Genomic DNA, 23936 nt, shown 5'->3' on the forward strand with positions numbered 1-23936 from the left:
ATGAGGACAACTATCTACTGAACTCTTCCCTCCCCCCTATTTGGTATCCTGGGAGAAGGGTGTCACATTGTTTTGACCATTATATTTTATGAAAGTAGAGGCATTTGGCTTTAACAGACCTTCAAGCCAAAAGAATTGAGGCCTTTGAACTATGTAGAAGATTCCTGCGAGTCCCTTGGACTACAAAGTGATCGAACTGGTCAGTCCTAGAGGAGCTCTTTAGAAGGTCAGATCCTGAAGATGAAACTCAAGTACTTTGTCCACCAAATGGGAAGGAAGGACTCATTGGAGAAGAGCCTAATGCTGGGAACGATTGAGGGCAAAAGAAGAAGGAGATGACAGAGAATGAAGTGACTGGACGGAGTCACTGAAGCAGTAGGCATGAGTTTAAATGGACTCTGGGGATGATAGAGGACAGGAAGGCCTGGAGGAGTATTGTGCATGGGGTCATGATGGGTGAGACACGACTTCACAACTAACAACAACAAGCCAAAAGATGATAAAAGATTATTAGGGAACCAGGAGAGCCAAAGTCCAAAATGACCATGAAGATGAGGCCTAATATAGGAAGAATGTTAGAATCTCAAGTTCTATAGAACATATATTCTTTTTGTGAGCTTCTCAAGGTCTAGAACAATATGGAACAGGGCAAAACAATAAAATGGCTGTTAGGATGAGAAAGTCATATCTGGAAAGGGAAGAAGGCAGATAGGAGCCACTACAACTAAAAAGGACAAGGGTAAGAAAAAATATATAGACTGAAGCATGATACAGTAAGTAATATAATATTCTAAGACGTAAATCCTAAAGTTATTGACATAGACAAGAAACTTACTGGCCTTATAAATGGAAATTCTCTAGTTCAGCTGATGCTGCTACTCTTTATTATTCTCTGGACTTATCTGTATTTCTACTAATGTAGAATAAAAAGTATTCTACACTAGTATTCTACATCTACTTTCTACAAAAGTATTCTACATTTAGTATATTCTGTGGTGTGAGCCGTGATGATGCAATGGTTGGAATGCAGTATTGTAGGCTAACTCTGCTCATTGCCTGGAGTTTGATCTTAACTGACTCAAAGTTGACTCAGCCTTCCATCCTTCTGAGGTTGGTAAAACGAGAGCCCAGATTGTTGGGGGCAATATGCTGACATTTGTAAATCACTTTTCATGGGGCTGTAAAGCACTATGAAGGGGTATATGAGTCTAAGTGCTAGTGTTAAGTGCTATATACTGTATATCTTCATTTGTAAGTTTTACAAGGGAAAATCTATAATCAAGATCCAATCGCAACTGCACTCTCATTATGCATAGTTACCCATCATTATAAACTGACATTAGGCCTCTATGTTAGTTACTGGAAGGTAAGTAATCATGTCATCTTCTCCTGAACATGGTTCTTCCATGCTGGCCACACCAATCCCACATTTCCTTTCTCATATAAAGTCACAATTTTTAATATAATGGATCAGCTAGGAATCAACAGGCAAGTGTGTCTTCTTCTGCAAGCTTTGGTTAACATTATCCTCTAGAGTTGAAAAATGTCTGTGTTTCATTTGACACCCAGTACTATATGATTGATGCTGCCTGATTAACCTTTGGCTCAATTCTCCAATCTTATTTTTTCGAAGAAAAATCATATCGGTGTCAGAAGCTGCCTTATACTATAGTGGTCAGATCATTGATTCATTTATTTAGCCTGTTCTTCTATTCTGACAGATCTCCCAAAACAGGAAGAAATGTCTCCATTACCTCTAACTTGATTCTTTTAAAACTGAAGTTGCAAAGAATTAAACTCAAGATCTTCTAGGAAACCCTATACTCTAGTTCTCAATTACTCCAGGTTTTATTCTGCCATTTTGGGGCTGCAACAGAATTATTTTCAGTAAAAGAATACTCGATAATAATTAAAAATGTCTCTTGCATGGCAAATACCATTTCTTGTCATTCAAAGATAATGGGTGTTGGAGATTTATGACTTCACTATAAATATGAGCTATATCACTGAGTTAAGTTTTTCTATCCTTTGATGGTTATAATGAAACTCAAGAGTCCCTCTGTTAGTTCTATGCAAGACAGCAGTGTTAATTTAACTTTGTCGCAAATGCCAATCTGTTCTGATAGCATTTTATGTAATGCGTAACATAGCACATGTAACTAATCATTATTCTGTTAAGTATAATTACCTATTTGTATTTTTAAGATTTCCATTGGTCTGTAATTTTCCAGTGTAACTTTTGAGGATTTTTTAAAAGTGTCCACTTGCTTGAATGTCAACTTCAGCATTCTCAGGGAGGTTAAAAACCTGTTAAACAAACAACTGTCTTTATAATCTATAACCTTTATAAGCTATTCGGTTATGATCCTGTATATTTTCCAAGTTCTAATTCTTGCAAATTTCAACAAAGGGGTGAAATCTATGTGGATGAAATCATTATTTTTTTTAAAAAAAAACCTATACATGCAGAAAGTTTAGCACCCCTGTTTCCTCCCTTCCTAACATCTTGTATGGCCACATCATACAAAAATCCTGAACGTGGTAGAACACAGCATTTCAAATTATCGATGGAGGATATTGTATTAATAAATGAAAGCATCTAACCCATCAGAACAAAACATGATTACTCTATTCCCTGACCTGTGACTTTCCCATCTTCAAAAGTAAGGACACCCACAAATTGGGTTTGATTCCTGGTGTCTGTAGTTTTCTTAAACACATCAAAATGGTTTAGTATTCCTCTCCCATAGGAATTTTTTCACTACTTCCCAGACTAGCCTATAACCCAGAGATTCCTTTGTAGCTGCTCATCATTAACATCAATTCTCATCAACTAGGCCTGATCTTACTTAGCATTTGAACTCATTCAAGGTCAATCAGACGTTGCCACCTGTTGAGGCTTCTTGATCTTTCATGCAATCAGAAAAAAACAATCTGGAAGGACGTGCCTTCATAATTCAACAATATTGTTCAGTGGGTGAATTTATGGAACTATAAACTCCTAGTTTTGGAGATGACCTTTTTTAAAAAAGAAATTGAATGACTGCTCAACTGCATTATCACCTGGTTGCATTCCGAAGAGGATCCAGATCTGATCACTTGTTGCTGGGGAGACTAAATTTAAATTCGCTAGAATCTTCCAGACAATCAAGTCCACTTCATCCTGGGCTCATAATGTACACTCCAATAGCATTGTCAAAAAGTGCTTCATTCTGATAGATGTAGCTCCAACCTCCGTCCATAACAGTTTCCCTGACAAGACAGGGAGAAAGAAAGAGAGAAAAATGAACCATAAAGACCAATCACATGGTATCAAAGGGTTCATAAAATCCTTTTGAAACTCAATTCAAGGAAAACAAAGAAAAGAAATGAATTTGGAAGGAACCATCTTTTCAAGTCACACTCATGTGTTTGTATATTGATCATGACTGACGGGACAACTTGGGCCCACAAATATGTATGATTGTAACACAATGTGAATGGTTTTCTTTGTTTTTAAAAAAAAATAGAAATGGAATCATTTGCATGATAGATCAACCATCTCTCTGCATGTCAGAATGTCTCTTATTATAAACAGCCTGGTAAATCTGACAGATAGTTTATTTGCTGCCAGTATTTTTAAAGTATTTAAAGTCTTCTTTCCTTTGGCAGAGTGATTCTAAAACAAAGCAAGCCAAGATTTTACTAGGCTTGATCTTAAAAGGAAAGAGCAAAACAGATATGAAAAAGTGTCATTCACATGCTTCAATCCCATTGTTGGAAAAATGTCCATCTGCGTTCAGTTCCCAGTGGGGAAAAAGACACCGGATTCATGGAAGTTACTTGGAAAGAAGGTTTATTGATGAACAGGATCACATGGCTTGAGATCCTGGGCAAAAAAGGGAAGAGATACTGAAAGTGCCTGGGTTTTATGTTTGAATTTGAGCTTGTGTTCTGATTGGTTGTCAGACTGCCATGGGACTATGCAGGGGTCATTTGTAGGTTGTCTTTTGAGTCCCAGGCTTGGTTGACTCTTGCTGGGTGATGTAATTTTCCCAGATGCCATGTAGTGAGTTCTGTTGCTAGATGGGTTCAAATATGTCCTGGAGGCCATGTCTTCTGTGTTGTAGATGAGTTGGCTCAGCCTTCCTGGGGCTATTAGCAAAGGTGGGGGCTGCTTTCCAAGAGCATGTTCATCCTTTTCTCATCCAGGGAGGTATAATATTCTGCCTTTTTAATATTTTCTAGAATATTTCATTTTTCTAGGAGAGGTGCTAACTTTCTACACCATCATTATACTTCTCACTCATTGATCTGCCTGTGAACAGAGACATGGGACAGATTTGCCCTGAGAATATTAAAACGTTTTGCTCCAAAGAAAATCCTTTAACATTTAATTTCCTTTCTGATACTCAATTGCTGATCTTGGCAACTCAGTTTGAAAAGTCCTGAGTAGGTCCAGTACTTTTTTCTCTGACTTCTGACTCTTCAATCAACATCACTGCTCAGGAGGAAATTCATTTTCCCTCAAAGGTGCTTGGGTCAGCGGCTTGGAAGAAAAGGAGGAAGGTGGCAATGGCTTTGAAAAGAGCTAATCTCCTCCGAGGATCTGAATACACCTTGGAGAGAGATCCTGAAACCTGATTTCTAGTTAGCATTTTTATTTCATAGTTGCTTGAGTTATTAAATCTTTCTTTACCATGTGCTTTAGTTCTGCTTCAAATCCTGCCATCACAACTGCAGAATAAAGTTGCTCTTAGAAAGGGTTAAACAGTTATTTTTATTCGTGGCACGACAAAACCGCGGTCCACTAAAGCGGGCCCGATTAAAGCGCGTACGTGACGTCATCAGCAGCGCGACAAATACGACCGCAGAGAAAAAAGGGCGCTTTAAAAAGCGCTTTTAAAGCAAGCCGATTCACATAAAGGTAAGGGTTAGATTTAGGGTTAGGGTTAGGTTAAGGGTTAGGTTAAGGGTTAGGTTAAGGGTTAGGGTTAGGTTTAGGGTTACGTTAAGTGTTAGGGTTAGGTTTAGGGTTAGGTTAAGGGTTAGCGTTAGGTTTAGCGTTAGGTTAAGGGTTAGGTTTAGGGTTAGGGTTAGGTTCAGGGTTAGGCTTAGGGTTAGGTTTAGGGTTAGGTTTGGGGGGGTTAGGTTTAGATTTACGCGTTAATTTTAAGTTTACCGCTCACAGCGTGCTGTTTTCGTTGCGCTGTGATGACGTCACGTACGCGCTTTCGTCAAGCGCACTTTAGTCTACCGCGGTTTTGTGGTGGAACCATTTTTATTAGCTTTTAAAATAGAGGTCCTTTATGACCAGTGACGTCAACTCCCAGAATTCCTGAGCCAGCCATAAAAGCACCATAGTTGCCCACCCCCTTTTTAAAGTCTACAACAGGGGTGTCAAACTCGATTTCATTGAGAGCCACAACAGGGTTATGTTTGAACTTGGTGGGGGGGGGGGCATGATAGGCATGACCAGGCTGGGCATCGCCAGCATGTCACTCATGTTGATTGATTTTTGATTTTATTAAACTTGTATGCCGCCCTATTCCCCGAGGGGAGCACCAGTGGTGACCCAAGCACTCTGCTAGCAAAAACGGGCTTCTGAGCTCTGTTTCTGGCTGTGACGGTCTCCTGTACCTTCTGCCAGTGAAAACGGAGCTCGGGATGGTCACCCGTGGCCTTCCCAAGATCCATTTTCGCTGGCAGAGGCACTATATGCAGGTCCATCACTGTCTCTAGGATGGCCCCATTGGGCCAGAATCTGGCCCACGGGCCTTGAGTTGACACCCCTGGTCTACAATTTCTACAGAGAATGAAGAAGAAACTGATATCTGGTTTGTCGAGACCAGGATTCAGTCTTGAAGCCAACCATTTCAGCCTTGGAACTAGTTTTGAGTGCTACTTCTCCAATCACAGAACCCTATTACATGTATTAATGGGACCTTCACAGTGGGAGTGCTGAAGTCTTTTCAGCCATCTAGCTAACAACAGAAAACATGATGCCTTGAAGCAGTGTTTCTCAACCTTAGCAATTGTAAGTTGTGTGGACTTTTAACTTTCAGAATTCTTCGCAGACTTGCTGGCTGAAGAATTCTGGGACTTGATATCCACACATCTTGATGTGAGGTTGAAAAACACCACTCTAGGGAAGTATTTATTTACCCGGCATCTTAAAGATGTATGAACTTCAATTCCCAGAATTCTCCAGCCGGCATAAAGATCACACTTCTTACTGAGTTTGAAAAACACTGTTCTAGGGCAGTGTTTTTCAACCTTTATTGTGCAAAGGCACACTTTTTTCATGAAAAAAATCACGAGGCACACCACCATTAGAAAATGTTAAAAAAATTTAACTCTGTGCCTATATCTACTATATATAAAGTAATTTTCCCACAGCACACCTTACACTATGTCACGGCACACTAGTGTGCCACGGCACAGTGGTTGAAAAACACTGTTCTAGGGAACTGCAATTGTTCAGATGAACCCTCTACCAAATCTTTTAAGGATGTCAGAAGGATTTTTAAATCAGAGGTGGTATTCAGCTGGTTTGGACCAGTTTAGGAGAACTGATAGCAGACATTTTGAGTAGTCCAGAGAACAGGCAACTACCACCTCTGGTAGCTCCACACTCCCACCCCCATCATTCCCTATATTCCCTTTTTTTTAGCTCAGCTGATCCGCACGGCAGCTCGGTTCAACAGCGCTGATACCGAAGGCAGTCCTTTAAAGCACTTGCACAAAGCACACTCTCATAGAACCAGTAGAAAAAGATTTGGAATCCCACCAGTGGTGTAAATGCAAAAAGGCCAAACAAAACTTTCCAGCCTGATAAGGATTCACTTATTCAATAGTCACAAAATAGCTGTTCATTGGGAAAAGGAAAGAAAAAAAAAAGATTGAAGAAGAAATAGCAGGGAAGAGAGCACAGCACGAGGGATGAGATGTTTGATCCCTTTTGCTCTTTTTTCCTGGTGTAAATATACTTGCTGAGCTGGTAGGGTGGGAATAAAGTAAAAATAAAGAGAGATAGGGAAACTCTATCAATTGACTGGTTGGCAAGCAGGAAAAAAATAGTTGAAAGAGAAAATATAGAGGAACAAAGGAGAAAACGAAAATATTTTAAGTATCTTTGTTCCTCCATCTTCCTTGAAAAATGGGACAAAAGAACGGTATTTATTGACTTACTATTATACTTTTTCATTCAAGGGGAACATCAAGATGGCTCACCAAGTTGAAAAGGGAAACACAACTCAGCAAATCTAAACCTAAATTAAAATTATCTGTTCAGATTAAAAGCACCGAGAAAGAATGGCATTGGCGTGGATTTCCTAATCATGAGTGGCTGGATGGATTTGATTTAAATCAAGTTTATTTAAATCATGATTTAAGTCACTAGTAAAAAGGCTTGATTTAAATCAACTCAATTTAAATAATAATTTTTAAAGAGCAGCTGTCATCTCTGTTCCACAGCAGCTCCTCCTCTGATCCACTCTTGACTTACCGATAGTCCCATTCTCTTTAATGGGATGGCTGGTGATGCAGCAGTGACACAACAAGGTGAGAGGCGTGGCAGGCAGCAGGTGAGCGGATGCCCGCTAACAGGTGTTGCCATGATGGATCTGAAATGACAGGTGCTCTTTAAATGTGAGGACTTATTCTTGCTGGTAGTTAGAATCTTTAATATTATTGTTTGCAAACAAAATGAAGGTTTCCTATTTAGCTTGAAGAACTTGGATTCACTGAATGAGTTTAGCAAAAATGTAAATATTGCAGAATACACAGCCTCATGCTATATAACTAAGCTCCATTTGATGCTGAATAACCTAAATTATTAATGTATCTTAAGTAGAAAGCTACCTTTAGATAGATCTTTATTCCAAAAGCATTTTATTAAAATTTATTTAATAAAAATAAATCCAATTTAAATTTTAAAAAGTCTGATTTAAATTTTAAAAAATCTGATTGTTTTTATTTTTTATTTTTTTTAAAGAACATCAATTTTTATCCACCTTGATGGGTGGTGTGGGCAAACTCTACTCCTCACATAAGCCCAGTGATATAAGAGAAGTCCTCTTCCATTTCTGTTTACTAGCCTGGGGAATGTCTAATAGCAGAGGCATCTTAGTCTTCTGTGGGCCTTAATGGTTGGGCAGATACCTGATCAGTGTGGGCTTAGACTTCTCTACTATATTGCAATGTAAAGATGTGATTTCTGCCAAATCTGTCCAGATCAGGCAGAGTTGTAGCTAGAGTAACCATAATTATGCAGACAGAGACTTCACTATAGCTACTACCATATTTTTCAGAGTATAAGATGCACCGGAGTATAAGACCTGCAAACCTCCCCCAAATGGCCCATTTTTTGTGAAAACTGGCCCATTTAAAAAAAAAAAAGGCACAAATAGCCTTTAGGAAGTTTATAGAGGTCTCCTGGGGGGGGGGCTCCCCCAAACAAGCAAAAAACAGCCAGTTTTTCATGAAAATGGATCCGTTTTTTGTCAAAAAAGGGGCATGGATAGTGTTTAGGGGGCTTATAGAGTGCTCCTGGGGGCTGGGGGGGCAAAATTGAGCACAAAACAGCCCATTTTTCACTCATTTCTGCCCTCCCCAGCCCCCAGGAGCACTCTGAAAGCCTTCTAAAAGCTATGCATGGACATTTTGGTGAAGAGGATGGGGTTTCGGGAGGCAAAAGTGCTGTATTCAGTGAATAAGAGGCACCCAGATTTTCAGCCTCTTTTTTGGGGAAAAATGTGTGTTTTATACTCCGAAAAATACAGTACCTATATATCTAGTGAAAGCTGGGGATCAAAAGCCACTCCCAATCTGTGAAGTTCTTTTAAAAGAGTTATTGAACCCCATTCAAACCAGACTCAACTCTGAGTCCACTTTTTTTTTTTTAATTTACCAGCAAGAGTTCCATTTTTCTAGATTTTGGTCAAGTTTCCCCACTTTTAACGCATTTGTCAATTTAGGCAACATCCAAGAGTACTGATGGGTTCCTTGGCTTCGCGTTAGGACAAAATGCAGGGAACTTCAGGTTCATGCATTCCACTCCCTTTCCTTTGTACAGTCTTGTTTTTCTTTTAAATTAATCACAGGTGGTCCTGATGTCCAAATCTGTCACCCAGCATTTATGAAACTGGTTTGCTTCAAGAAGTCACTGGGAAGATTAAGCACAATTTAGGTTTCAGGCGTAGCATTAATTTTCTTTTGAAACAAAAAGCAGACCTTTTTTGTGTGTCCTTGCATAAGTAGAGGAGGGGAATGAGCCTGCCCAGTCACAGCTTGCAAAACTTTTGTATTACACGTGGACACAAAAGGGGACGGACTATTATGCTTTTCTCTGGTTGGATAATTCACCACCTGGTTCATAATGCAAATTAAGGATTGCAAAAAGGAGAACAGGGTTTATAAAAGCCTTGCAGAATAAATCAGTATTGTTTGGTCAGGACATGCTTCCAATGGTTTATAGCAGTGGTTTCCAAAGTGGGTGGTACCGCCCCTTGGGGGTGGGTGGGATGACTTAGGGAGGGCACTAAGAGGCAAGGGGGGTGGCAGGGGGGCACTAAGAGGCAAGAAAGGTGGCAGAGGTGGGTTTCTACTGGCGGCCCCAGCCTGCCACACCCCCAGTCATCTTGTTTTTGGCTTCTGCACATGTGCAAAAGCATTTCTTTAGTACTGTGCATGCAAGCGAAGCGCGCATGAAGCGTGCCACATCCCTGAGCGAACTGGCAGTAGCAGCATCCAGAACCCACCCCTGCTTCCATGCATGCACAGTGTTTGCGCATTACCCCGGGGCGGGTGGGTGGAGCCTCCCACAGCCGCCGCTATCGATTCGCCCGAACCGGAGAGAACTGGTTGAATACCACCTCTGCAATGCACCATATAAAATGAATGCTACGACTTCACTCTGCTTCAATTTTGTCTACTTTAGCCATTAGGTGGAATGGATTAGGAGAAACATTGGGAACCATCAAAACACACCATATGCGGAGTTTTTAGCAGTCCTAAGGCAGCTTAGAAGGGGGAAAAATGTGGATGGCTGTTTTCAGTTCTCCTACAATGCAGACCTTAGTGCCATCTATTGTTTTGGGAAATGAATCAGACCCTGTTTTTCACCTCTCAGGCTCTTCAATATCAGGAAACCCAGCTTACTAGCAATCCTCATAAATGTTGCAACCATTGCAATCAGTGTTTCAAACTCCCCCTACAGGCTGAAGCCCTCTGCCTGCTAAAAAGAACAAAGGGGGGGCTCATACATTTTATTCCGCTTGCTGACAAGTCCTCTGCAGATGGTCTGCATCTTCCGTTATCAATAATGTTGGAAAGCTTTTCCATTCATGCCAAGTGGCCTCCCTAAGCCGGCGGCTTTTAATAGCATTAAAACTTAGAGCAAATCAATTTCTATCTCAATTATGCGCCCGCCTTGTGCTCCCCTCTAAACCTTTTACTTCTCTCTTAGGAGAAGAATCTCTCCATCACTGCATACCGCAAGGCCTGAATATAAATACAATCTCGTGGTGTGCTTGCTAGAAGACCCTGGAAGCAAGCCATCACTTGACCATTTTAATAGCAACCTTTGGAAGAAACCAGCGGTGTCACCCATGTATTACAAGGCATTACTGGCCGGTCTTAAAATCAAAGCAGTGATTCATTGTTTGGCTAAGAGGAAAAAAGGGGCTACTTTTTCTGCATTGTTGTTTGACCTTATCCCTTTAACTTGAAGGCAAAAGAAGTTGTGAAGGCGGCTGCACCTTAACTATTGCGGGAAATAAATCAAATGTGGTATGGAAAGCTTTAACGGTCCCATTGCACAAGGACAAATGATACCTTCTGGATACAAGTTCAGTACACTTCAGCGGGCAGATGAAGGAGACAGGCGGGCTAAAGATTAAGGGCTCGGTTTCTTAATTAAACTTTGCGTGCAGAATCAAAGTGTCTGTCCTTGTTGATTGACTTTCTTCTTTTTTTTTTTTAATAAAGAGTTTGCATAGATCAGTCAAGGGCTAAGCTGATAGATTGTTACCTGCACAGATGTTTGGAAAGTTAGAGCAAATGGTTTGTAACTAAAACAAAAAATAAAAACCAAAAACCGATCAGCCCTGATTAAGTAACACCCTGGGCTCTTCACTGGAAGAACAATAGTCCCATATTTCACCAAACCTACAAATCCTCATAAATAAGCTACGGAAACAGCTTGCCTTCTGTAGTTGTGGGAGCTTCATCACTTGAGACTTTCAAGAGGAGACTGGACTGCCATTTGTCAGAAATGGAGTAGGGTCTCCCGCTTGAGCAGGGGAGGGGTTGGACTAGATGACCTATAAGGTCCCTTCCAACTCTGTTAATCTGTAATGATAGATCTTTTTTAATAAATCGCTCTTAACCACTGAGAGACAGTTTGGTATAGTGGTAAAAGGCACCAGGCTGGAAACTGGAAGGCTCTGAGTTCTAGATCTGTCCGAGATAGGAAGTCAGCTCTTGCAGGAAGAGAGAGGAAGGCAGGATTAAACCATTGCTGCAAATGATGCCAAGAAAATTGCATGGCCTCATCCGGGCAGCCACCAGAAGTCAATAATTGAATCAAACAACCCTGCATGACATGACCCCAAATATAGTACTTGAAACATAATCTCGAGGATCTTAAAAGGCATGTTAAAAGATAGTAGCAAATTTTAAAATAGCTCCAGGTTATTTGGTGTATTATGATTTTATATAGAGTATGTAGTCAGTCAGATGTTTAGATTGGTTCTGGCATTTTTATTTACCCAATAGTTGATAACCTGGTGTTGCCTGGTATTTATTTATAAGGGCAAAATGTCCGGATGAAACGTAATTTTTAATGTTAGATTTTCCTCCTTACCAGAGGGAGCCCTCTTGTGGAGTACTATGAAGCCGTTACCATGACAACTCAACTGCATTATACAGTAGAAGCTGTACAGTAGAAGCAATTTTAGGGCACAACAGGCTGTATCTTAACAGAACACACACCCTGAGGGGTATTAGGGGTGTGTTACCCCCACAGTATTTGTTTCCAAGGAGTAAGTCATCTGTCTAATATGTAATACAGCCCATGTTCGATTCCCAGTAAGGGTATGGCTAGCTGATGACAGCTAAATAGCTTGAAATAGATCTATACTAGTCTCCCTTTATTTATTTATCAGCACAATTGCAACACACACATACACACACACACACTTTGTCAAAGACCTGAAATAAGTGGATGGTGTTAAAGATATTCTCATGGTATGTAAGCTGTTCGAAGTAAGGCTGCCATTTACAATTGATTGATGGTGATTTTGTCAATACCATTGGTATTCAAACGGATGTTTAGGGATTGCACCTAAAATGCCTACCACTATTGGTATTATCTTTGTTTTCTTTTGCCATGGCTGTTCTATTTCTATTTTCAAGTCTTTGTACTTTGTTATCTTGTCCAGTTCCTTTTCTTATGATTCTCTTCTCTCCATATATGCAACATCCTCTATCCAGATTTTTTTTTGTCTTTCTTATCGGCACTTGTTAAGTCTGGGTATTAGGTAGAAGGTGCTTGTCTGTTTAAATTCTAAGGTCCCAAAGCACTTTAGCTTCTTCATTTTCTATTATTTTTATCAATTGTTATTAAACTTCCAGTGATGGAGTACCCACAGTTCCAGGAGGCAAGTTGTACCATTGCTTAATCGTTCTTACTGCCAGGAAATCCCTGCTTGCGTGGTGGTGCAGTGGTTGGAGTGCAGTACTACAGGCTACTTCTGCTGACTGCCGGCTACCTGAAATTTGGTAGGTCTCACCAGGCTCAGAGTTCTATCCTTCAACCTTCTATCCTTCCGACCATTCATTGATCACATCTTTTACATGACAGTAATGCTTGCTTTGGCATGAAGGAGGAGACAGATTTGTCATAGCTTATTCCCATCCAGTAGAGGAGTCTTTGTTCCTTTGAAAACTGCAGGCTGAATTCCAGGAGCGACAAGCAACCAATTGTGCACCAAAATTGGAGCACCCAGAATTGGTTGAAAAATGGGTGGCTGTATAAATGTGTCAAATAAATAAAAAGATAAAGCTGAAATTATTCTTTTACTCCCAAACTGATATTTGAAACTTCCAGAAAAGTCAGAAAGGACGTCCAATGCAGAGGAAACAAGACTTAACCTTCTCTTTAATGTTGCAATCATTTTTAATCCTCTGCAGAATTTAAAGGCACTGTATATTGCCATCAAGTTGAACCCAACCTGCAGAGAATCTGTACTACAGTACTTATCACTTTAAAATTAGTTGCTTTTAAGGGTAGCAAACTAGCACCATCTAGTGGCCGCTGGAATTTTTTAATTTAGTTTTCTAGTTTCTATTATGGCTTTTTTTAAAATCTTATTCATTTACATATGTTAGAACATCAGACTAGGTTAACTTTGTAATCTCTTTTATGACACTGACTATCTGCATTTTAATACTGAAGCTAAAAAGTGTTTTGCCCTATCTATATTTTGTTTCTTTCTATAAAGTTTAATTTTGTTTCTTCCCTATGAGATTGGCTTCTCTTTTAACAGACTAACACCTCTATTCACATCTCTTGAAAGTCCATAAAGTGACACTACAACATTTATTTCATTGTTAACTTTTTGTTCATCAGAGAAGCACTAGAATATGGGTTAGGCCAGGGGTAGTCAACCTTTTTATACCTACCACCCACTTTTGTATCTCTGTTAGTAGTAAAAAAAATTAACCGCCCATCGGTTCCCCAGTAATGGTGATTTATAAAGTAGGGAAGTAACTTTACTTTATAAAATTTATAAAGTAGAGTTACAGCAAACCCCTACCGCCCACCATGAAAGCTGGAATGCCCACTAGTAGGCGGTAGGGACCAGGTTGACTACCACTGGGTTAGGCAAAGGAGATGAAGGCATCAGATGGTGGTTGTGATGAGGACTACCCACCCCTACTACTTGGGGGTTATATGGAGCCAGAATATGAACAATACGTAGGCTAGAATACATAAGATTTGAGATCTTCATCCTTCTACTTCATTGCTATTACAATGACACATACACTGTTTAGGTCCTACTTGCAATTGAGCAAGATACCCTACTAATCATTGCAGCATTTCCAATTTCTATGTATTTTTAATACTAATTAAGCAGGTTCACAAAGAAAATGTATGGACTGTATGAAAATCTTATTCGGTGCAAGTAATTCATGAAAGCCATGGAGATGACTATTAGCCAATGACTATTGGTGCACCAATTGCGACCCTACCTGGATTGGGAGGCCCTTCAGACAGTCACTCACCCCCTTGTGACCTCAAGACTGGATTATTGTAATGCGCTCTACATGGGGCTGCCCTTGAAGAGTGTTCGAAGACTCCAATTAGTCCAGAATGCAGCCGCGTGAGCGATTGTGGGTGCACCAAGGTATACCCACGTTACACCTATCCTCCGCGAGCTGCTGGTCGCTACCTATAAAGCGCTACATGGCATCGGACCTGGGTACCTGAGAGACCGCCTCCTGCCGATTACCTCTCTCAGACCAATTAGATCGCACAGGTTGGGTCTCCTCCGGATTCCATCTGCCAGCCAATGTCAGCTGGCGACTCCCCGGGGGAGGGCCATCTCTGTTGCAGCTCCGGGCCTCTGGAACGAGCTTCCTGTTGAGATCCGGATCCTTACTACCCTCCCGGCCTTCCGCAAAGCCACCAAGTCCTGGCTGTTCCAGCAGGCTGGGGGGAGCTGAGAAGCATCTACCTCCACAGAAATTGTGAATGTTGGTTTTGTTTTTAATACGTTGTCTTTGTCTCATTCCCCCCTTTCCCTTGTCTTTTGTGAGCCGCCCGGAGTCCTTCGGGAGTGGGGGCATACAAGACCAATAAATAAATAAATAAATAAATAAATAAATGAATAAATAAATAAATAAATAAATAAATAAATAAATAAATAAATAAATAAATAGCCTTGAAGGCGATGTGATGACCTCTGAAGGCCATCTGCTGGGAGACTAGTGGTTTTCCTTGTGCACTTGGTTGGCCATTGTGAGAACAGACTGCTAGTCTAGATGAGTCCATCTGTCCAGCAGAGAACTGTTTACATTCTTCTATGAAGGTGTTATATAACACCCAGCCTGATTACTAAAAGTTCTTTGAATGCTGGACTGTTTCCATAAGTCATGTTTCTGGTGCTCCCATCATACAGTGGCTCAAAAAGAAAAAAAAAAACATTGTACCAGGGGAATATATGTGTTTTTCAAATGCTCTCCTCTCAGGAGCTGATTTACACCCCACAGGGATGTGGTGATGAACTAAATATAGGAGAACGCACTGACAGTTAACATATGGAAATCATTTCAAATAACTAGACCATCATATGTTAATTGAAATCATCACAACCTGGCAAATCAACTCTTGCTATCATTTCTTTTCCTTTAAAAAAAAAAGAGAATAGTCTCTGGGTTTGAGCCAACCGAGACCAGCGTGAATACATGTCCAATAATACGTGCACAACAACATTTATTTGCTTATTATCTTAGCAACACTTGACAGCAAGCTGCAAACTACAATGGAATCTGAAGATTCAGTAGAGGGTTTATTACGTGGGCAGTGTCTTGGTAAATTCCCCTGCAATGGTAGCTCAGTGGCTAAGACACTGAGCTTGTCGATCAGAAGGTTGGCAGTTCAGTGGTTCGAATCCCTAGTGCTGCATAACAGAGTGAGCTCCTGTTACTTGTCCCAGCTTCTGCCAACCTAGCAGTTCAGAAGAATGTATAAATGCAAGATGAAAAATAGGGACCACCTTTGGTGGGAAGATAACAGCGTTGCGTGCGCCTTCGGCGTTTAGTTATGCCGACCACATGACCAAGGAGACATCTTCGGACAGTGGTGGTTCTCTGGCTTTGAAACGGAGATGAGTCATGAACCTTTACCAAGTGATGTGCTTACAGCTGGATCTCTGTTATATATGCTGTAACGGTAGAGTATAGCCCAGCTTAGACAGAAATTTAATAATAAAAACAACCCTCCTCTTAGAAAGTTCCCCTTGGACTACTTCCTACTACAGAAGAAGTCATTGACACATTCCAGCAATATGATTATAGACAGCTCAATTTTTGCACTGAGACACAGCTGGGGACAGTTAAGACAAAAATAAGCCATCTGGACAAGCGGGAGATGGAAAAACGAAAAGAATTTGATTTGCGAATAGATGTGTATATTGTACATATGTGAACCTGGCAATCAATATTCACAATAGTTTGGGGGAAATTAGTGAGGAATGACCAAGTATCAATGTCACCTATAGAGTCTGTTGAAGAGCATTTCCTTGTACTAAAAAGGAAAAGTTGTATTTGGGCTGCAAAAGGAGTCTTCCTAATTCTGGAAATGGATAAAAGGAATATATTTGGTAACATACAATTATATGCATGAAAGAATAACAAAGAATTGTAACCCATTACTCCCAACGTCTAGCATTCCTAGCAGAGATGAAAGGTTCGCCAGAAAAGACGGCAAGAATGAGACAGAACAAAATGTACCAGCTGTGTAAGATACATCCTATACATCCTATGACTCAACAAGTTGGACACAATAGGATTCATGCATCACTAATTAGCCAAGCTGAAGATAGAAAAACCTTGTTGTGAGGTTTCCATTCCTAGCCAAGTTTTGGCAATGACATTCCAGAAGTTTTGTGGCTTAGACCACGACAACATTGCAGATAAGTGATTGGAGGCCTCATTTTTTTTTTTTTTTAGCTTTAGCCATTTCCAAAGAGACCAACAAAATACCAATAGAATCACATCTGCTGATATATTCAGATCAATTGACATTCAAGGTTTGGGTTGGGGGACATAAAGACATTCATAATAAATAAATAAAGTCTTTAGGTGTGTTTCGGCTGGGTTGCATTGGGGTTCCCAAATTTCCCTAAATGAATGGAACCCTTTTCCAGGTGAGCATATTTGGTGAATTGCTGTCTGCATTATGAAGACCGGCAACTCATGGGGGGTAGCATAGAAAAGTTCATTGGACTTTTTTTTTTAATCGAACAAGGTGTTCCTCCTCCCTGTAGGAGAAGTGGCAGAACCTGGGAGTAGAGTTAAAAGAGGGATTAGCCTAAAATCCCTATTTGGCCACAAACAAAGGACATCCAAACTCCTTTGAATTCCCTGGACCCTTATCTAACTCCCAGCAAGCGCTAACCCTTAATTGAGAAGATTCTTGTGCATAGGTTGTTTAGCAATAAATCAGCTAATTGGACCCTCACATGTAGAATTGGGCTTTTATGCCTGACACTCCCACTTCAATTGATATGAATACTGTGCATGTTAGAGATTTTCTTGATTATCTGGCTGTTCAATAATACACATTATTTTTGATATCAAATAAAATACTAGTCCTTTATAGAAAGGATGTTCAAAATATAGAATAGAATGGAATGGAATAGGAATAAAAATAGGAATGGAATGGCAATGGGAATAGAATGGGAATGGGATGGATAGAATAGGAGTAGAATAGAGTGGAATAGAATAGGAATAAAAATAGGAATGGAATGGGAATAAAATAGAATGGGAATAGGATGGGATGGATAGAATAGGAATAGGAATAGGAATAGGAATAGGAATAGGAGTAGAGTAGAGTAGAGTAGAGTAGAGTAGAGTAGAGTAGAGTAGAATAGAATAGAATAGAATAGAATTCTTTATTGGTGAAGTGTGATTGGACACACAAGGAATTTGTCTTCGGTGCATAAGCTGTCAATGTACATAAAAGATATAAGTGGTAAATCATGATAATAGTCATCATAAATACATTCATCATGAATCATATACTTCTGCCACATCAGGTTGGTTATTTATGGAAACCTGGGAGCTAATCAACAACAGTTGAGTTGTAAGTTGTGACATTTCCATTTTATCAACTGAAAGACAGGGCATGTGTTTGTGTCCCTGTGTGTCAAAATGGGCAAGAGATGGGCATGGATTCAAGCCAAATAATTTTGAACACGTGTGACCTGTTGAAAACATGTAGAAAAAGAGAAGAGCTTGCATTGTGATCCTGCACCCATCCCCATCCCCATTTAGACCCTCCTCATAGGTTCTGCTGGTCAGTGTCTTTGGCTGTCTATGAAGGCTAGTAAGGACCAAATCCTTACAACATTTGCGCTCTTGTGGAAACAGCAGCACTGCAGAGTATGTTTTATTTTGTTCCAAAATTTCTTCAGCAGAAGAAATCACATATTTAGACCAACCCTATCAGGGAAATGGGGCTAATCTGATCCACAGGCAATGGCAATTCACTTCTGTCCTGTTGTGAAGAAAACTACATGGAGCTATCCTGGGGAGTTAATCTTGATTGGAGGGCACCTATGCTTTTGTGTCCATGTCAGAATTTATATATGCTACTACTCAAATCTGTAAAAAAAACAAAAAAAACCAACCACATACTCTATGGGCTTGGGAATTTCTGTTTATTTTAAAATGTTTATCATTTGTTTGTTTCTTTCCCATCATTTTTTGTATATAAAAACAATTCACTGTAGGTTTGGGATGTTATTTATTTTAACTTTGTTATGTCCTAGAATTGGATAGCCAAGCAAGCAAACAAATATATCATCCAACAAATCAGTTCAGAGTCCTCACTTGAGGCATAAATAACTACACTCAAATTATCATATTTCGGACACATCCTGAAAAGACCTAGCTCTCTGGAGAAGACTATAATGATGGGGAAAATAATAGTAAAGAGAAGAGGAAAAGCAGGGTCTAGGTGGGTAGACTCACACCAGCAAGAGGCACACCGCTAATCTGAAAAACCAGGTTGAGGGCAGATTATAGAGAAAAAAATTATGTGGTTGCTAAGATTTGATACCATTCTGATTGCACATAATCAATCATTCACTATACATGTATCACTATCTTCTTCCCTTCTTCCTTTTAAGAATATGGCTCTCATTTACGTTTACTATCAAATGATTTTAATGTACTCTTACATAAAAAAAAATTCATTGAGATTGTATTATGCATTCAATAACCAAGAGAAAAGATAGTAAGGATTCTTCTAACAACCATTAAAGGAATGAAAAGAAGATAGATTGGATTTTGGAGGATGCAAATTGGAAAATACATTTGAGGAAACAGTGCACAGAAATTCTTCACCCTATGTCTGTACATACATACATACATACATACATACATACATACATACATACATACATACATACAGGCATACATGCACGTGTGCCCCCTCAACATCTCACTATTGTAATCATGATGGTTAGCTTCCTGTTCTGACCCCCCTCTGAACAGTGAGTCACGCCGTCACAAGATTACTGCTAGACAATTTATTCACAGTAAATTAACACACCGACAAGACCTTGGCAGCAACCCAGACTTTCACAGATAGGAAATACACCCAAGAGCTTCTCCAGCTTTAGTATAATAGTTGAGTCCTGCAAAAAGCCTCCTCCCAAAGTCTCTTCTTATATACTCTCTTGGGTGGAGCCTAATCACAACCACCTGGCCCCAATTATCTTCTATATCTCTGTAGTTGCTGTCTGTGCTTATCAGCCTGTCTTTGCCTGGCATCCGGGACCAACTCCCTTAGCTCCTCCCCACTGCTCCAGGGCCTGACGTCAGGGACCAACTCCCTTTGGCTTTCACTGCTGCTCCATGCCTCAGGCGCTTCCTGGTGGCTAACCAGCCTCTCTGGTCCCTGCTCGGAGTCTGAACCCTGTCCAGGGTCCTCCACATCTTCCAGAGCCAACTCATAGGGTCCCTTGCTATCGGAGTCTGTTTGCAGCTCGAACAGCTCCTGCTGGGCCACAACAGCTTCCTACGATGACAGCAACTAGGCAGGAGAAGAGAGGTCTCCACTGAATTTAAGATCTTGGATTACAGGATTATAAAAAGAAAAAAAATAGGATTCTCTCAACATCTCAAGTCAACACAGCTCCCTTGAATCCAAGTTCAATAGAAACCAGAGAGGGAAGCTTATTTGTCATCTGAAATATGATTTCCTCAATGTTCATTCTGAACATGGATTAAGAGAACCCCATAGTCCTCCATACTCAATAGTCAGTAGTTCCAAATTATTCCTTGGAAAGACATCTAGTGAGACAGAGTCAATCTAATCACCAGGCTGTCTGGTCTTAACACTTTAACCCATTCTGAGTTATAATGTCATCTTGACTCAAACTAGACTATGGGTGGCCTTATGGAACAAATCGGGACAAATATAGCATCCCCGTGCTCACTGCAGCATAAATGACAAGGATTCTTTTTCTTAATGAGATTCTAGAAAAGCAACATGCCTTACTGACATTCCAGTGAGAGTATGCTATACATCAGTGATGGCTAACCTTTTCCGGATCGAGCGCCCAAGGCATGTGAGTGAATGCATGTGGGCGTGGTTGAACGCCCAATATGCAATGTGCATGAGTTCTCCACCCATGTGCCCTGACCCCCCAAGCGTGCATATGCAGCCCCTGCTTATGCTCTGCCTCCCAACACATGCATGTCCCGCATGCACCCTACCCCATGCGCATGTGCAGCAGAGACCCAGTGACCATATGACTGGTGGGAGGCGTCCCATAGGTTCGCCATCCCGGCTATACATCTTGGCCTATTCATGATCCTCACTTTCCTGTGCATCAAAACCCAAAGCCATTATTGCAGTGGCAATTACAATTGTATGGCTGAAATGTATGTTTTACAAAATTATAAAATGGGAAGTGTACCTGTGAATACTGTCACAACTTCTCCCATGACAACAGCTGCAGAAAGAGATCTTTCTATTTCCTTATTGAACTTTTAGTGGACAGTTTCTGCCATTTAGTCCTTGTTTGTGGTTAATTCCTGTTCTTAAGATAAGCTCCAGTTTTTTTTTAAAAAAAATATTCAATAGAAGCATTATGGTACTGTAGAAATTTAGCACCCACCCCTCTCTTAGAAGAATGAAAACATTTAGGAAATATTTAAAAAGGCAGGATAAAATATTTCTCCTAAAAAAATCTTAAGGGAGACAGAAACTCAGAGCCCAGCCCTCTGCCCTTAAGCAGATACTAAGCTGGTACAGCTTTTAGAAATGCATATTTGGTAATCCATTACTCCCTGCATCAAAGTCTGAACAAAGGCAGATTAGCCATCACCTAAGAGCCAACACAGAGCAAAGTCATTAAGCCATAATAAGAATTGTCCAATACAAAACCCTTCATTGCATCATCTCAGTTGCAACACCCCCCCCCCAGCAAATTTCAATCAAACCTGGGAGCTCAGACCACTTATAGAGCCAGCTATGGCCCCCTACAACTGCCAATAGAATACATGTCCTTGTACAGGAACAGGAACTTCAAGTGCAAAGCCCAAGAGAAAGTATAAAACTTCCCCACTCTCAACTTTATGTGCAGCAGAACCACAAACATGTGATCCTCTTCAGCAATAAATGAAACCTGTTTCCAATCAACCTCCAGCCTCCATTTTCTCTCCCGTGTCTTTCTCCCAGCTTGGAACTGAAACCAGATAGATATTTTTTCCAACAGTACTAAAACACTGTCTGAATGAATCTTTTTTTTGCTTTCAGCTTGACTGTGTTTTATTTTGCCCATCATTGAAACTGTGTTTCCACAAGATGGCAGCATAGGCCTACCAAGACAAGATGGATGCTACGCAGGAGTAAAATACGGTATCAGAATAAGGGCACACACTCCTCTGTTCTACTACCTTAAAAAGTAATAAAATAAGTTTGCATAGCAAACGGATTTAGAGCAGGACATATTGGCTTTAATAGCTGACCAATAAGAAACCTTTTCCTGCAAGGCATTCACTTAAAGATGGATTATCTCTTTAAGTGTGCCCCCCCCCCCCCGCTTCTACCCAGCAGCGAGCAGAAAGCAATGGATTAGCAAACAGGACAATGATTCTAAACCATCTCATTTATGTATTTATATCTTGCCTTTCCAGCAGCAAATTGCTGTCAAAGGAACTAACAGCCGAAAGAGTGAAATAAAAACAAAATTAAGAATACCTCTTGCTTCCTTTAAGCAAAACAAGCAGCAATAGAAAGGGCTATTAAATATAAATAGAGCAGAATAGTATCTTTTAATTTTTTGGAATATCCCTGTTCCAGGGTGCCTGCTAGTCAAATTCTATGTTTATATCCCAGAACTGCAGTGGGTTCCAGGGGATGCTTACTATAGATTCTTAATACATTCTGGAAGTTTCCAATATAAATGATCACAATCCACGCTTTTCACAACTGTGGTGAGGTTTGCTACAAAATAAGTTATCTATTTCCTTCCCTTCTATAGCAGAGTTCTCAACAATTTGCAATGAGTAAAACAGAGTTTTGAATATGGAGGTAAATGGACAGAAAATAAATGCAGATATACTTAAAGATTGACAAAGATGCAAACCAAAATAAATAGGTTGTCCCACTTGATTTGATCACATCCCATTAAATCCACTCATCCATCTACTTACCTACCTACCTAACATCCATCCTCCGATTTAAGAGTAGCAAACAAATGTGACCTAGCCAGGTTTCACAGAAGTTTGTCTTTCAATACTAGACTTTTAATTGACCTTTTAAAAAGCTTCTTGGGGATGCCTTTGAAATCTATTACAAATGTATTCTTGCTTTAAAAACTTCCAGAGCTGAAACTGCAATCCCACACACATTTACCATAGAGTAAGAGCCACTGAACTAAATGGAATTTTTTTTCCTGGGAAATACAGATGATAGCAGGGGTGACAAACTCTATTTCATTGACGGCCGCACCAGGGTAGTGTTTGACCTCAAGGGGCTGGCTGGGCATGGCCAGGGTGAGTGTGGCCACTTGTGTTGAGGGTGACTATGGTGGCCCGAAAACAGGCTCCTAGCAGTGGTGGGTTCCGTGTGGCGGAACCCACATGGACGTATGGTGGGTGACCATGTGGCGGCGTCCACATGGACGTGTGCAGGCGTCTTACCATCTCCGCGAGCCTCTGCGATGCTCCAGCTGCTCTGCGGAGCATTGCACAGGTGCTGTACACACCATGTGCATGCGCAGAAGTGCAGAAGCCTTAAAAGAGAGGTAAGGAGCTCAGGCGGGCGGGTGGGCCCTCCGGAGCACCATACCGGAATGGTATCCGGTGCTCCGGGCAGACTCCGGTATGCCCGTACCGGGACGTACCGCCTACAATCCACCACTGGCTCCTAGGCTCTTTTTGGCTGCGACAGCCTCCTACAACCCTTTGCCAGCAAAAATGGAGCTCAGGAGGGTCACCCATGGTCCTCATAAGGTCCAATTTTGGCTGTGGCAGCCTCCTGCAACCCTCTGTTAGTGAAAACTGAGCTTGGGAGGACCATGCACAGCCCTCACAAGTTCCATTTTCAGTTACAATGGCCTCCTGCAACCCTCTGCCAGCAAAAACAGAGTGGGGGCGGGCCACATGCCATTTTTGCTGGCAGAGGCACCGTGGGCCAGTCCTTTGCTGCTTCCAGGGTGGCCCCACGGGCCAGATCTAAGCACTCCATGGGCCAGATCTGGCCCCTGAGCCTTGAGTTTGATACCCCTGGATTATAGGATCAAACTGCTAGTCCCAATTAAAACAAAACCCTGAATTGTAAACTATTCAGAAAGCTCAGCTTGTACAAGTTAAATATTGAAGAATCAGCCCAGGCTAAAGATAAATAAGATTAGAAGGTTTTATACCTCTGCAATAACTGTACCTTTACCAATTAAGCATTTTCTATGAAGCATAGGCTAGTTGCAGAATGTAGAATATTATCTTCTTTCCCAGTTTACTATTGTCTCTTTACCCTGTAACATGTAGTTAATAAATACTGTCCATCAGCACTGAAATTAAGTGTTACTAATTCTCACCTAGATAGGATTAAAAGATAAAAAAGAATGTTAGTTAAGAAGAAAGAAAAATATTAACTGCAGTTAACTCAGGTGCTATAATTAACTGCCAACACAGTAGGGTAGATGAAATTT

At 40.7% G+C, this 23936-nt stretch overlaps 1 long non-coding RNA gene across 1 annotated transcript in view; it reads right to left on the minus strand.

The window, feature by feature from the left end:
* Nucleotides 1-2188: 2188 nt before the first annotated feature.
* Nucleotides 2189-23936, minus strand: part of LOC148043546 (uncharacterized) — a 39590-nt gene continuing 17842 nt past the window's right edge. The window contains exons 3-4 of the long non-coding RNA XR_015697952.1: nucleotides 3064-3252; nucleotides 2189-2307 (exon numbers count right to left, since the gene is read on the minus strand). This is a non-coding gene — a long non-coding RNA (uncharacterized LOC148043546). The remainder of the gene's footprint in view (nucleotides 2308-3063; nucleotides 3253-23936) is intronic.

This window comes from Thamnophis sirtalis, unplaced genomic scaffold, assembly GCF_051295495.1.
Source record: "Thamnophis sirtalis isolate CommonGarterSnake01/CBP01778 unplaced genomic scaffold, rThaSir2_p1.2 scaffold_11, whole genome shotgun sequence".
NCBI lineage: Eukaryota > Metazoa > Chordata > Lepidosauria > Squamata > Natricidae > Thamnophis > Thamnophis sirtalis.